General features: G+C 42.2%; 1 pseudogene; it reads right to left on the bottom strand.

Annotated features, from left to right (window-relative positions):
• Window positions 1–9,547: 9,547 nt before the first annotated feature.
• LOC126299727 (5S ribosomal RNA) lies at window positions 9,548–9,665 on the bottom strand (annotated as a pseudogene).
• Window positions 9,666–10,236: the final 571 nt, after the last annotated feature.

Raw genomic sequence — 10,236 nt, 5'->3', positions numbered from 1 at the left:
TGTGTCATTTCCTAATCTAATTCCCTCAGCATCACCCGACTTAATTAGACTACATTCCATTATCCTCGTTTTGCTTTTGATGATGTTCATCTTATATCCTCCTTTCAAGACACTGTCTATTCCGTTCAACTGCTCTTCCAAGTCCTTTGCTGTCTCTGACAGAATTACAATTTCATCGGCGAACCTCAAAGTTTTTATTTCTTCTCCATGGATTTTAATACCTATTCCGTATTTTTCTTTTGTTTCCTTCACTGCTTGCTGAATATACAGATTGAATAACATCGGGGATAGGCTAAAACCCTGTCTCACTCCCTTCCCAACCACTGCTTCCCTTTCATGTTCCTCGACTCTTATAACTACCATATGGTTTCTGTACAAATTGTAAATAGCCTTTCTTTCCCTGTATTTTACCCCTGCCACCTTCAGAATTTGAAAGAGAGTATTCCGGTCGACATTATCAAAAGCTTTCTCTAAGTCTACAAATGCTAGAAACGTAGGTTTGCCTTTCCTTAATCTAGCTTCTAATATAAGTCGTAGGGTTATGCAGCCGGTAATAAGTGAAAAAATGATGAAATTTCACATGTAAAAAAAAAGGTATTTTGCTACATTTTTGAACTTCCACTGCGACGAGTGTGAGTCCTCGATCCTTCCTGCTCATGGTGACAAAGTTTTATGAATTTATTTGTAAAAGTATAGACAGTAAAAATTAAAATGTCCTGTGGTGACTCTACTGCTCCAAGTCGGGCCGTTTGACGTCCTACCCCCCTTAACTCGTTGCAATGATTACACTAATATTATATTATTTCGTGCTTCCCATGATCAAACCCAACATATATAGTTTTGACATTTTCTCAGATATTTAACAATGATGTTTAATGTCTCACTGATACAGTTCTTTTTTTCTATCAGATACACAGAGGTGTCCCTTTTCCCAAATCGGAAATTACTGGCCCTATTTGCCGCCAGCTACGTTATATGAAGCTATGACCATTCACGTGTACATATTAGTGATACTTATCCTCATTATTTGCTCAGTATCCAGTGCTGTGAGTGGTTATTCTCTGCCTCTTTTGATCATAGTTGTTGCTGTTATCGTCATGTGCCATATTATATAAAATTTCATGCGTACGTTGCAAGTTTATTCCTCCGCAGCAACAGTTTTCACTAATTTGATATTTTTTACCTCACAGGTCTCTCTATCTCCCGGTGCTTCCGACCATTTCCCTTAAACAAATGTTGGTTTCCTGGGTTTAAGTCATGGTAACGGTGCTTTATATGGTTTCTGTAGTTACGTGAGGGTGCACTCATATTGGGCCAGGTGGTCTGAGGTCTGAAGCCTCCCAAGCGAGCGGGGACTGAATAGAACAAAATTCTTAATGCACAATAACTTACCATCCCACGGTGAGAAAGGGAGACATACACTAGTTTTCTCTTTTACGCCGTGGCAGCTTATATTTCAAGAAACACATGTTTCCAAACGTACAGCGTTTTCACGTAATCACGATACAATCGCAATAATATGAATTTTGCATACTTTTTTCCTAACACAAACGTATGAGAGAGCTTGATACTTTGATGAGGTGAAAAATCATGGGACTGACTGGTGTAAGGCCTTGATGAATTATTCGCACAAGTCCACCTTGATGGGTAACTAAAGTAGCGCAACGGCCAGCGCCAACCCTAATAAACCCCGTAATTCGCGTACTTTATCTAGTGTCCAGTATCCAGTAATGCGTGTTTGTCATGCAGTAGAGAGTTAGAAACGAACAGCGGTTTCATAACTTAACTGTATCGCGTTCTCTGAAAGTTAAAACCTGTAATAGATACAAATAAAGTATCTGCAATTAATTATACGGGCGGTGCGTGAACTGAGACGAAGATTCAGTGATTTTTGAGAGCATAGTATGTATCGTGACACACCCATATGCACTTCATAAAGGACTTCATTTGTCTGGGCCAGACTTCCCTCTCTAATTGCACCACAGCACCCATAATAGTTTACAAAAGTAATAAACAACTGTTTAAATCAGCATGGATCGTATGAAGCGTTTTTTTATTGTATTCATTTCGTCAGCTATTAATGCTTATGTGATTAATGGAGTGCTGACGTGAGTAAATGGAATTTTGGTTTATTTTGGGGAATGATGTCTCTCTTTTGACCTGGCAACTTTCGCTCCCAGCTCCTCTCTCACTATCAATGGTAGCAGAACGTGGTCTTCTGGATGTAGGCAAAAAATAGTAATAATTATAAAAAAGGCATAATTACTACGTTAAGTTGTGTAGTATAAGAACTGCATAATTACTACGTTAAGTTGTGTAGTATAAGAACTGCAATTTATTGTGTGCTGAGGCTATTGGTTTCCATTTGTAATTTAGGTACACTTTCATCACTATTATTCACCATGAAACCAAGAGATGCACTGGAAATCTCTCATTTAAAAAAGGAGCGGCCTCAGGAGAAGCTGCTTTTGCATGGGCAGTCTCGGGAAAGGACAGTCGCCATGCCGTGTGAGCAGTTACTTGAGGTGCCGAACTGTCCGTTACAAGTCACCACACCTACGTTGACGAGACACGTGCCACTCTGAGGGTTTGTTCCACCTCGCTCGCTGATGTGCAGAAAAAGGTCGACTGTTCCAGTGCAGCAGCTCGTCTTGGGCTCAAAGTCACCCAGATTAACCATTTGCATAATAGAGTTCAGTACTTAAAGTTGATCAATACGTATCAGGTACAAATTCCCGCGACTGATAAATTACAAGAATAGGTAATGCAATTGCAAGGGAGACTATGTATTTGAAGGTGAATATCTTCAAGTATTACGGGTGAATCAACTTCCTGACGCACAGACTTAAGTCAAGGGGTGGATGGTGGGTTACTGGACGGTCAGGATGAGGTTTCCAGTCGGGTGGACGTCAACACTGTGGTGGATGCAGCCAAACTCTAAGGTTATAACTTGATGATCGACAACTGTGGAGAGATAATAAACATCTAAGGAGGGACAGACTGTCTACACCATTTATGAAATTATATAATCCCATTCTGCCCCTAATTCAGAGGATTGATAGTTTATCTATTGAGAACAGACAAGAAATTTTGAAGCTCCTGTGATTTTCTGTTAAATTAGAACACCACGCAAATGTACTAAAGACTGCTCATTTAGTTTTCTTCAAACGATACATCCTTTAACTCGGGATTGTTGAGTCGAGTGGTTGCTACAGTTTTCCATAATTTCACTTACAACGAAGGATTTACGGGAAAAGATTGTCAAAGAGAATCTATCTAGTCGAGTCAGAAACGAACTCACTGATTAGTATTTCTTTCAGATACAGGTTCATGATGAGTATGTGTCGAGCAGATTCGAATCGCCATTTCGGGGCTTAGTTTGAAGGTTACTGAAGTGGAAACAGTGAATAAGATTTTGGAGGGAATGAAACCTGAAAAATGTTCACGTATATTATTTACTGAGCAATTCGCTTTGCCGATGAGGAACATGATGCCTGTAAGACCCGATTAGTTCGCAACCAAGATGGAGGCTCGAGCCCACCCATTGTGGGAGTCCTAGGCACTTTGTCTGAAAGTGTCGAACGGGACGAAAGAAATTGTGTGACGCGCAACGCCAAAGAAGCACGGGCACGCAAGAGCGGATGTCTGCTGAAAGAGTGTAATAAAGTCAGAACGGTTACGAAACAATTTCTCCCATTTGTGTGTGTGGCTCTTAATGGTGATCCTGTGTGCGCCTTGTTAGACTCAGGCAGCAAATTTTCTATCCTAGATTATGGTATCCGCGATATCAGTAAGTTCTCTCAATTACAACTGGTCCTCAGAAATGTCGCATCGTCAACGGACATATGTTCCCGGTGATAGGTCGCCTGCAGGACGGTGGGAGAATTCAGGGATTGTCATAGACAGTAAATTTGCTGACTGCCAGCAGATTGTCTGCTAATCTTTCGCTAGGTTGTGACTTTACTTGAGGGAACTATCTTTTTTCTTGATTATCCAGCAGACAGTTCTATATTAAATTTCAGCCAGGTAAGACTTATCGATTATGTGACCGTAACTGTAACCGAGGCATTAATAAAATCTCTAGCAATTTTGTTGAATTTGATGTAGGACATTTGGAGCAAAGGGAGATTGAAGAACATATGAGGGTGCTTAACCAATTTCTTGATATTCTGACTGAATACAGTTGACTGATAATACATTAGTTCACATGCTTCCATATTGCCTATCACCTCCAAAGATGAGGGATTTGTGTCAGATTATTGACAAGGTGCTTGATGACAGTGTTATTAGGCCATCGACCTCACCTTATGCTTCACCTATCTTTCTGATGCCGAAGATCAATTGCGCGGGCGATGTGCTGGTAGTGGATTATGGTGCTCCCAAACAAAAGCTGACTTTGCAGTCAGTTCCATTGTCAGACTTATATTTAATTGTGTTACGTGGTTCACTGGGGTGCATTACTTTACTGTGTTAAACCTTAACCAAGTTTGTCCTCAGGTATCCTTGGCTAAAGACTCTAAGCCCCTTACAGTGTTCGGTATTGATTGGAATTTATTTGAATGCAGTCATTTTCAATTTGGGTTATGTGCTGTTGCCACAGTTCTTTCGCGTTTATTGGGCTCAGTTTTTGGGTATCTTAAGTAAGTGTGTACATAAAGTCCGGGAACATTTTCAGTTGTTTATTGCACAAGAACTAAACATTGTACAGATGTCATACATACTGCATTTTGAAGAGACACTCTGAAAGTTTTTTTACAAACATTCGATATGTGAATGATGTCAATACGGTAATCAAATTCTTGCCGTACCGGTCCCAGCATGGCATCGTCGTTTGTGGCAGTCGCTTCCCGTATTCTCTCCCGGAGCTCTGCCACATCACGTTGTAGAGGCGGTCACTACGCTAGATCTTTAATGTATTCCCACAGATAAACTCACACGGAGTGAGATCTGGTCTTCCGGGAGGCCATTTCATGAAACTAATCGCTCCGCCCCTGAACTTGTCATGTTTGTGGTAGGTGCTGACTATAGGGAAATTACCACACTACGCTGTGCCGGTATACATGAGAAAAAAAACACTTTAAGGTTTCTCCTCAAAACTGCATATGTATGATATCTGTACAATGTTTGGTTCTTGTGCAATAAATAATTGAAAATGTTCCCAGACTTTATGTACACCCTGTTCAAATGGTTCAAATGGCTCTGAGCACTATGGTACTTAACATCTGAGGTCATTAGTCCCCTAGAACTTAGAACTACTTAAACCTAACCAACCTAAGAACATCACACACATCCATACCCGAGGCAGGATTAGAACATGCGACCGTAGCTGTCGCGTGGTTCCGGACTGAAACGCCTAGAACCGCTCGGCCACCGCAGCCAGCTACACCCTGTATATTTATAAATCTTTATATGGTGTAGTCTTATAAAGTAGGACATTTCAAGGAACATTTGGATCATGTTAGGCAGTTCAGTTCGTCAGCAAGGAACGGGCTTGACCATTAAACCGTCTAAAGTGGGTCTCACCCGGCAGGAAATTTCCTTTTCAGGACAATTAATTTCTATTGATGGAGTTAAGATTGACCAGGAGCGTAAGAAACCATCCAGAATTTTCCTCCACCTAAGGATAAGACTGGTGTAACTCGATTTATCGGTATGATAATTTTTTTAGGGTTATTTATAACCAATTTAGGCCCGTAGGCGGCCCCCTTGATTCAGATGCTGCAAGAAGGGGAGGTCTTTCAGCAGGTGGCGTTCTATGCTCCCATCTTGTTGAGCCTGAATTCTGAACGTGTCATTACAGTTCAAAATGATGCCTCCAATTATGATGTAGCCGTGGTCCTTCAGGAGCAAGATATTGATAGAATATCAGTCGCATACGCGCCTAGAGCCTTGTCTACTGCCTAACTGAGGTACTCTATTTATGGTTTAGAGGCTCTAGCAATCCTTTCAATTTAAAAAAAAATCATCTTGAACGTCAGAAATTTTTACTAGACAGCGACAGCCAGACAGCCAGGTTTTAAGCTAAATGCTTGACCGACTGCTTAAAACTGGAAGGATCGTATGTTGGACAATCCGAATTGTCGCTTTCCAGTTACACACATACAAATACCAAGTGCCACATGTTTTTTGGTGATAACACTGGTCGAAGGATCTTCATTATTAAGTAATTTAAGGGGAAAAAAGGATCAGGATCTGAACTTACATGGTGTTAAACACAGACTTCTCGCTGGAAAACAAGTAGAGGGTTACCAACTTAATAAAGAGATCCTTTGTTGCCTCACTCGTTTTGATATCGAGTTGAGAATTTGTCTCCCACAGCAGCTTTTCGTACTATTTTTCGGTATTTCCATGAATGATTGCTTGGGGAAATTTGACAATTTATGAAAGTATAATGAAAATCAATAGCCGGCTGCGACGGCCAAGCGGTTCTAGGCGCTTCAGTCCGGAACCGCGCGATTGCTACGGTCGCAGGTTCAAATCCTGGCACGGGCATGGATGTGCGTGATGTCCTTAGGTTAGTTAGGTTTAAGTAGTTCTAAGTTCTAGGGGACTAATGACCTCAGATGTTAAGTCCCATAGTGCTCAGAGCAATTTGAACCATTTTGAAAATCAATAGCACCTTGCCTAGCCTACATAATTAATGATATCAGAAGCCTGGTTAGTGAGTAAGAGGCCTGTAAGGTAAGTAAGCCCAGTCTGAATGCCCATTGTGGTCTTTCTCGTTCTGCTCATGGAAAGAAGCCCATGGATAACGTTTTTGTAGATTATTTGTCCCTCTTACTTCATCCGAAAGGATAAAAGGTACATTTTTGTGATTGTTGGTGCACTATCTCGTTTTCTGTTGCTGATAACTAGAAGTGGTGTGACAGCCAAGTAAACCACTCTGCATTTGGTTAATTTTTTTCACTTTTGGTCCACCTAGGACATTGGTTAGTAATACTGCTCCTGCCTTTGTTCCCAGAGAATTTAGAAAATTTTGTTTTGGGAATGCTAAAGCTCACATTACTATCATTCATTGTCATCTGCAGCCTTCTTTTACTGAACGGGTGAATCATAATCTTAAAACCGCACTCATTATTTTTCTTTCTCACAGTCAGACTAAGTGGGACAAATCTATACCCTGATTAAACTTTGCCTTTAATACTGTTATCCACTAGACCCAAAAGTCAACACCGGCTGCTATGATGTTCACTTACCATCTTAACTGTCTTCTTGCCGAGAAATTGTCTGTTAATGATCTCTTGCAGGAGCAGGTTGACTCTGAGGTAGTCCAGAGGATTTCGAGGCTTTCCTAAAATAATACCTTTCAATCCGAAGAGAGTAGGTAGGCACCGCCTGGAACAGCAATTATTAATGGTATGTTATTACCACGACTTTTGGATTTTGCTAGGTGGTTAAGGCTTTGATTTCAGTTAGCCTCTCGATCAAAAATCTGTCTACAAACAGAACCTCCCAGATTCACATAAACCAGGTCATTGTATATTAATATCCTAAGCTGGGCCCTTCATATTTTAGTTGAAGGAGGAGTGAGAGATTGAACCATACCGTCTCGCATCGGTGGGAGTTGTCCACAATTATCTGTGGTAGTTACGCAGCAGCGGGTTCGGCCCCGTCCGATGAGAGGGCGCGACCTGTAGAGCTGTGAGGCTTCCACATGGCTTGATTTGCAGCCTGCATTCATTCTGTTTTGACGTTCAGACTGGAGCGAATAGGCAATCAAACGCGTCTAAGGGTTTGCGCCTGAACTCTGCATACACGCAAGAGGAAGTGAGCGTGCTTGCGAGACTCTTATTCTGGGGAATATATGGTATTTCAAGAGCACTGGCTAATGGCAGGCTGAGGGTGCACGGACTGAGGACATTGCCGCTGTGGACTCCATCTCATGCATAAGCTGCCATCACCTGAGGAATAAAAATTAGTGAGCGCGTGTCTGAACATTTGGTTCCGACGATTCAGAGTTCTGCAAACCGGTTATTTTGACACTCATCCTGGCCAGTTTTGTTTTGGCTGTCAAGCTTCGTTAGTTGCTGTAATGAATGGTTCTGATATTGTATTAGGTATCTGGTTCTACCTTTGCTTTTGGTTATAATAGAGGCTGTGAGCTTGTATTAATTGAGGGCTGTTCTGTGTTTTGGAGCTTGACAAACTGATTAACCTCACCTTTTGTTGTCTCCTAAAGTTCAAGATAGTTATTATGTAAATTGAAGGTGGAGAGGAGAGAAAGGAAAGGAAACGAAAGAAACTGATGATATCAGTTGCATCAGGACTTTATGTGGAATGAATGCCAATGAGTGAAAATGTGTGCCGGACGGGGACTGGAAGCCGTGATCTCCTGCTTACAAGGCAGTTGCGTTAATTACTGTTCCATCTGGACAAATGCGTGGATTATCTCGGCACGTTCTCCGGTGACTCACATTCCCGTCTAGTGCCACCTATCCGCGATGCCTGTCCACATCCTCTATGCTCGCTAATTTTAGATTCCCACTGGAGCTGGAACATAAATGTACATCCACATTGATGGCTGTGAATTCATCACCCATCGAGGTGAATCGATTATTTGAATACGTGATGTCTGTACTTTCGGACATATTGACAGAACAGACACCACGGAGTCATATAATTCAAGATAGTTATTTCGTTAATTTTTCTAGGTGTTTTGGAGCGTAACAAGCTGATTAACATTATCTTGGGTTTTTCCTTAAGTTCAAAATTGTACGTTCATTAATTTTCTGTGCATTTCCTGTTGGTTAATCCTCTTTTGATTATAATAGTTAAGATAAGTCACTTTTTATTGATGCTTTATTACTTTTTAGATATTACTGGAACTTAAGAGTTGATGAACGAGTTCTCCCTGTTTAACCCGTGTAAAATGGTTATGCGTAGGTTTTAATGAATTGATTTTTCAGTGTTACAATACGGCCAGCTACTGCAGGATCTTAGCCATCGCAATGGCCAGAGTTTATGTCCAGTACTGGTCACTGGGACCGGCTCCTGGTTGTCTGCACTATCCAACCTGTTGTAATAGTTTTTGGTTTCTCTTCAGTACGATGTGTCTTTTATTGTATGCCTTTCAGCAGCTGTTAATGCTCCTTATTTGATTATTTCATGCTGGCCTGAGTAAATACTTTTTTCTTTTCTTTTCGGGAGTAATGTCATTTTTGGCCTCGCAAATTCCGCTCCCGGTTCCTCTCTCCATGTCTGTCACTTGCTCCCATATATTTCAGCCCGGTGTACCTCAAGGCTCTGTCATGTAATCCCTCTTTTCCGTCGTGTATGCTGGAGACATTCCCAAATCGCCACCAAAACCTACCTCCTGTAATATGCTGACGACACTGCTTACGTAGAGCACTCTGTAATCAGGCCGCAACTGGCCCATCGGGACCATCCGACCGCCGTGTCATCCTCAGCTGAGGATGCGGATAGGAGGGGCGTGTGGTCAGCACACCGCTCTCCCGGTCGTTACGATGGTTTTCTTTGACTGGAGCCGCTAATATCCAGTCGAGTAGCTCCTCAATTGGCATCAAGAGGCTGAGTGCACCCCGAAAAATGGCAACAGAACATGGCAGCCCCGATGGTCACCCATCCAAGTGCCGGCTACGCCCGACAGCGCTTAACTTCGGTGATCTGACGGGAACCGGTGTATCCACTGCGGCAAGGCCGTTGCCCACCGCCTACGTAGCCAACCACCATTGTCTTCTATCCTGCCATGACTCTCCCTAATGCTACTTGAATTTCCTGGTCAGGTGATGTAATACGTAGAAACTTCAGGCAAATCCATATAAAAGCCTAGCTCCCATCTTTTGTTGCACCACTCGGTGTTTCCATCGTCGAGATTTCCATCTCCCCATGTGGTAGAACCAATCCATCCCTATGACTAACACGGTAAAGTATTTTGGACTAATCTATGACACAAAACTAACATGGAATGCACATTTCCTTATCCTCCAACACAAACCTCGAAGCCGACTAAAATTACTAACAGGCCGCACATGGATTCTACCTATTTCTACAATTATTCTCACCTACAAAACCCTCATCCAATTCACCCTCACCTATGCCAACGTAGCCTTGATCTCCGCCTCCCCTAAGTTCTACAGGTCGCTTGAGGTCCTGGAATGACATGCTTTCCGCCACGATTTTCGCATTCGCCTGCCTTCCCCAACTTGCATCCTATACCAGCTCATTCACTTCCCACAGCTTCTTCTCTTCGTGGAGCACCTTCGGATCCGCTATGTT

This window comes from Schistocerca gregaria, chromosome X (assembly GCF_023897955.1).
Source record: "Schistocerca gregaria isolate iqSchGreg1 chromosome X, iqSchGreg1.2, whole genome shotgun sequence".
In the NCBI taxonomy this organism is placed as follows: Eukaryota; Metazoa; Arthropoda; class Insecta; order Orthoptera; family Acrididae; genus Schistocerca; species Schistocerca gregaria.
The sequence above is the reverse complement of the archived record's forward strand: the minus strand, read 5'-3'. Positions and strand labels throughout refer to the sequence as shown.